The following is a 5168-nucleotide window of genomic DNA, read 5'->3' as shown; positions in this document are numbered from 1 at the left end:
CTCCCCGCCACCGGAGTCCGCCCCTGCGCCCGCCCCTCCACCGAGCCAGGCCGCGGCGCCGCCCCTCCACGCTCGGCTCGGCGCTCGCCCCTCCACGCTCGGCTCGGCGCACGCAGTCACACACTAGCAGACAGCGGCAGTGGAAAGAGAGGAGTGAGAAGCAGAAGAAGAACAAGAACAGGAGAGAAGACCCGGATGAGAGAGAGATAGGAAAGACGAGAGGTAAGAGATTTTTCCTCCCTGCCCTCCAATGGCGTACATTGGATCCATTCTTGCACTTCTTGCTCTCGAAGAAGCCACTGCATGTTCTTCTTGGATATCTGTAGCATCTGTTTGTTCCGTGAGGGAAGAGGGGGAAAGAGGGGGGATTTTTTCCCCATTTGATTCGGTGAATGTAGGAGTAAAAGGGGGCGGAGAGGCCGAGGGATTTGGCATCGGATGCCGCCATTTCCTCCATGGTTTCTCGAGTAGGAGCAGCTATTAGTGCCCAAGCTCAAGAAAAGCTTCTGCTTTTCTTTCTTTTTTGAGCATCCCTGCTTTGCAGCTTGTTTAGATTTGAGCCATTAATTTTAGCTCTGCCCATGGGATAGTTTTAGCTGTTAACTTCAGTTAAAAAATGTCGAGTTCGAATTATTCGCCTCCTTTTATTGTTTCTGTTTCTACTATATTAACATATGAACCCATTGATGTTCAACCTGCAGGGAAAGGTAATATGACCTCCTTCAAGTTGATCCATAAAGTACATATTTAAAAGGAAGGGATATTGTACAGCAGAATAGCTTCTGAAATCTGAACTACTATAGAAGTGTACAGTTTTGACAGAGCGCTTGCTTCTAGCCAATGCACTAGTGTACGTATCACTGAATATACAATACTCATCATTTATGTAATAACCAGCTTTGGAAAGAATGTACATACCTGAGAAAGAATCGATGACTTTTCTAGTTTCAACAAATTAACATTATTCTGAACGACCTGCCTGATACATAAATTAACATTAGTCTGATAATCAGCTGAATATTTCTAACCAAAGGTGGGCATATCCTACCTACTTTGTAAAAAGAATGGACCAAGTCTATTCTCATGTCGACTCTGAGGAGTCATTATCAATGTTGCTAGTGCGCACAATTATAAATAATCAGAGGCAAGTACCAAGAAAAAGAGACATAAGCTAATGCAGGTATGAATGCCACTAACTTGTTTTGGGTGCCAGCGGCATGGTTCCAGAAGACTTGAAGCTCTGATTAAGCCATTCAAATGGACACGCACTTTCGTGTACTTTTCTACGACATTACTTTACCCACTTAATTAAGCAGGACCTGCTTAATGGGGGAGAACTTAGTTTTAAATGTGAGCCATTAATTTTTTTGATCGGATGGTGCAAATAATATTAACATATGTGGACGAATATGATGGCTTGTTTTACTTCTGTCTTAAGTATCTGATTTATTTTCAGCTTTTGGTTAAAAATTGGTAGCGGAAGGCATTTTGACCCATTTGTCACTGTTATTTGTTACGGCACAGCGTTGGGAGTTCCTTTTTGTACTTGTTTGTTGTGAAACATCATAATGTATCTAGTTACACGTCTGTCATGAATTCAACTTCAGGAATTTGGACGGTGGCGAAAGCCCAGAAATCTTGGTGATTGAATAAACATGGAACTATAATGTTTGTGAAATGGAGAGGTTACATGATGAGGGGCATGCCTGTATTTCACTCAGTAGTGAGATGATGTATAGGTGCTTGTTAGGGACTTTATTTGTTCCTTATTATGTTTTAGTCCAAAAACATCAACACTCATTGGGTGTTATAATCTCCTGGGGGCCTTTTACTTGTTTCAGTTGTATGATTTGTTAAAGTGGCTATGCTGGATTGCCCTGAAGGTGTTATGGATAGCACATTCAGGTAATAAATATGACAAATGAAGACGCATTTTCACTTATTTGGTAATCTAGACGCGTCAAAAGTGACTTCTTTCAAATGTGCTTGGATGATTCGTGACACACAATTAATCTATCACAGGACTCAAAAATAGTTAGCTATCTTTACTTCCTTATAAGCATTGCCCTGGATTTTCTCTTTAAATTGTTTAAATTTTGTTATTGTCATTTAGGCAATAAGACATACTGAGCTCAAATATATTTTCTTAATTCCTTGCCATATCTTAGAGCTATAAAACACCCTTTATCTCAATCTTTGAAGACATACCGGTTGGATGGACAATGAATTTTATACTTCATTAGTATAGAAGACTCCCTGAGTAATAGATTGCAGCCATCCATACTATCGCCACACTGTATACAATGTGGATAGTTAGCTTGATAAACATGGATTTAGCATGCATATATTATTGGCAGTTTTTTAAGGCTATGCTAAAATGTGATAGTTATATTTTGTCCCGACACCACTGTATATGTTGTTGTACAATGCGGGAGGATCACGTAGAGTCGCTGTTTCAGTTTTCGCTTGGCTATTTTGGCTATATTATTACTAACCTCATCAGTGTCATACGCCGTTTGTTTATCCAAGGGCATGCCAAAATTTCCCTTTAATTACGTCATTTTTAGTGCCTACAGATGACTGATGTTTCATTTTGATAAAAGTCCCACTACGGTCAGAATGAGATGAATTACATGTCTGCAAAACTAATCAAATATGAATGTGATGAATTTCCTCTTTGCAGAATCTACATACTATGTATTACATGCAAAAAATGTTTATACAAGACATTTTCCCCTCATGGTTATATGTGTGTTGCACGTACATGCCCACGTCCTCGACGGGTAAGAAAATCAGCGCAAGGATCAAATCCCAAACCTATTTTTCTTTCTTCCGTTCCTTGTCCATTCTTTGTCCTGAACTGAATTCCGTCTTGTTCGCTGCAACAGCAAAATCCAGCTACCGGTGGGGATATAGAGGATGCCAAGATGGACAACGCATTGGTATCGAGTTTGCCGTGCTCGCGAGGACAGACCACGACCTGGTGACCTTTGCCATTGAGGGCACCGTCTACCTTTGGAGCCCCGTTGATCTCATGACCCTCGCCACCGCCACAGCCAACGCCACAGGTGAGCAAACATGCACGCGGTACCCTTCCCTGCTTATGTCTGTATACATATATACGAGGTTGATTGTTTGTTACCGGTTGAAGAGTGTGAGATTGCTAAATGGCAACTGCTCTTACTGGAGCGATGTTACCCTTCCAGGAGATAAGAGTGATACTATTCTTTGGTCAGGTTATGTTTGTTACGGATTGTTGTATTGAGGAAAGCAATTATGGAACTTAGTGTGTTTTATGGTTTTTTTTCTGAATTTACAGCCGCTAAGTTCCTGAAGCTTGATCGACATCTTTTGTCAGTTGCTAACTATTCCAACATCTCTCAAAATGGGAAAAGCAAGAGGGAAATGTAGCACCCCCTAGGACATCAACTGTACTGCCAGTGTACATGCTTTCACATGAAAATGCTGGTATCCACCTTGCAGCCTGCTATTGTTTTCTGAATTTGCAACTGCGGACCATTGCTTTCTGTCTGGATTTCACTCAAATTGAGCAGTTTCACAGAGTGGGTGTTGGGGTAGTAGTTTTGCTCAATTCAGGATATCGTGTGAAATAAACCTATGGAGTTTTATGTTGTGGCATAAGATTGAAAAAAAGTAGCCATGGTTTACAAGTCACTGGTAAAACAAGTAAACCTGCTGTTGTCAAAATTTCAAACCAACTAAGCATGTTCATTTCAAATCAGTTAGCAATGACATTCAATGTGGAAGGAAGGTGAAACAGCTTATGATTTCTAAGTAGGAGTATATATTATTTCTAGGCTTTGGTTTTACTTTTTTTGGCTTTAATGGGTCCTACTAGTGTGCATTGGGAAAAAATTATTTCAATCTAAGTGGCAACAGGTTCCAACGTGTATATGTATTATGTGCTACATACGAAGGTTCCAACGGACTTATATTTAGGAACGGAGGGAGTAGATTTTAGAACTCAATTCTCATAGACAAAGCAAGAACCTTCGATGACTAATGCTTAAGTGAGGTGTAATTTTTCAATTTTAGAACTCAATTCTCATAGACTGAAGCTCGGCCTAGGCTAGAACCCCCTCGAGTGAGCTCCTCAAGTCCTCTTATACCCCTCCTACTTGCTTGTTGGTTCAATGCTCTGCCTTTGTGAGGTGTAATTGTTCAATTTTGTTCATAGTCGAGCATTGGATGATATTGTATTTGTCATGATGTACATGGTTCATGAACTATGCCAACCTGCAGCTTTGTTGTACTAGTGATAGTAGGATAATGCAAGTTTTGACAATCCATGCATATTTCCGCATCATAATAATCTTCTTCTTCTTCTAGTCTTCTTCTTCTTCTAACTTTCTTCTTTCCCATTTTACAGATTTGCTTAAGATCACGGAAGCTTGGGTTGATGGAGTGCTTGTATTTAGTTTTTGTTTTGACCTTGTGAAACTTGCTACCTATGGATGAAACTGTGTAATATTGATGAAACTATGTATATGTACGGATGAAACTTGCTGTTATTGGTAACATGTGTTGGATATATATGTGTTCATGACTATTGGTAATATGTGTTGCATATGCTATATTGGTCATATATATTTGTGTTTGATTTTCTGTCAAAAGGAACTGATATAAGAAAAATCAAAATTAAATGGGGCAATATAGTCACTTTGCCATTTGCTGGCAGATGGCAAAGAGCTTTGCCATCTGCTGGCAGACGGCAAAGAGCCTGCATACTTTGCCATCTGCTGGCAGACGGCAAAGAGCCTGCAGCCTTTGCCATCTGCTGGCTAACGGCAAAGTATGCCGTTAGCCTTCTAACGGGGCTAACCCCGTTAAGAGGCTTTGCCATCTGCCGCCAACAAAGTATGCCGTTAGCCTTCTAACGGGGCTAACCCCGTTAAGAGGCTTTGCCATCTGCCAGCTGATGGCAAAGCCAAAGGCTCTTTGCCATCAGCCAGCAGATGGCAAAGAAGCCTTTGCCGATAGGGTTTCGGACAAACTGTTTGCCATCTGCTGGCTGATGGCAAAGCCTTTGCCATCCGCCGACCATGCCTTTGCCATCTGCCATGGCAGATGGCAAAGTGCCAGATTCCAGTAGTGATACTAATGCCTCAGCAACAGTATACTATTGTTATCCATGCTCCTAGCTGCTT

The 5168-nt window shown here is 41.2% G+C and overlaps 1 long non-coding RNA gene across 5 annotated transcripts; it reads left to right on the top strand.

The window, feature by feature from the left end:
* Positions 1–17: 17 nt before the first annotated feature.
* On the top strand, positions 18–4438 carry LOC119359871. Of its 5 annotated transcripts, XR_005172723.1 has the most exons (7): positions 18–222; positions 702–1739; positions 1842–1905; positions 2684–2783; positions 2889–3068; positions 3152–3468; positions 4391–4429. It is a non-coding gene; the product is annotated as an uncharacterized LOC119359871 (long non-coding RNA). The 5 variants fall into 5 exon arrangements; XR_005172717.1 differs by having other exon boundaries at positions 702–1905; XR_005172711.1 differs by having other exon boundaries at positions 702–2783; positions 3320–3468.
* The last annotated feature ends 730 nt before the right edge of the window (positions 4439–5168 follow it).

The sequence above is a fragment of the Triticum dicoccoides genome, chromosome 1A, assembly GCF_002162155.2.
Source record: "Triticum dicoccoides isolate Atlit2015 ecotype Zavitan chromosome 1A, WEW_v2.0, whole genome shotgun sequence".
In the NCBI taxonomy this organism is placed as follows: Eukaryota; Viridiplantae; Streptophyta; class Magnoliopsida; order Poales; family Poaceae; genus Triticum; species Triticum dicoccoides.
Note: the sequence above shows the minus strand (reverse complement) of the source record. Positions and strands in the feature narration are given on the sequence as shown.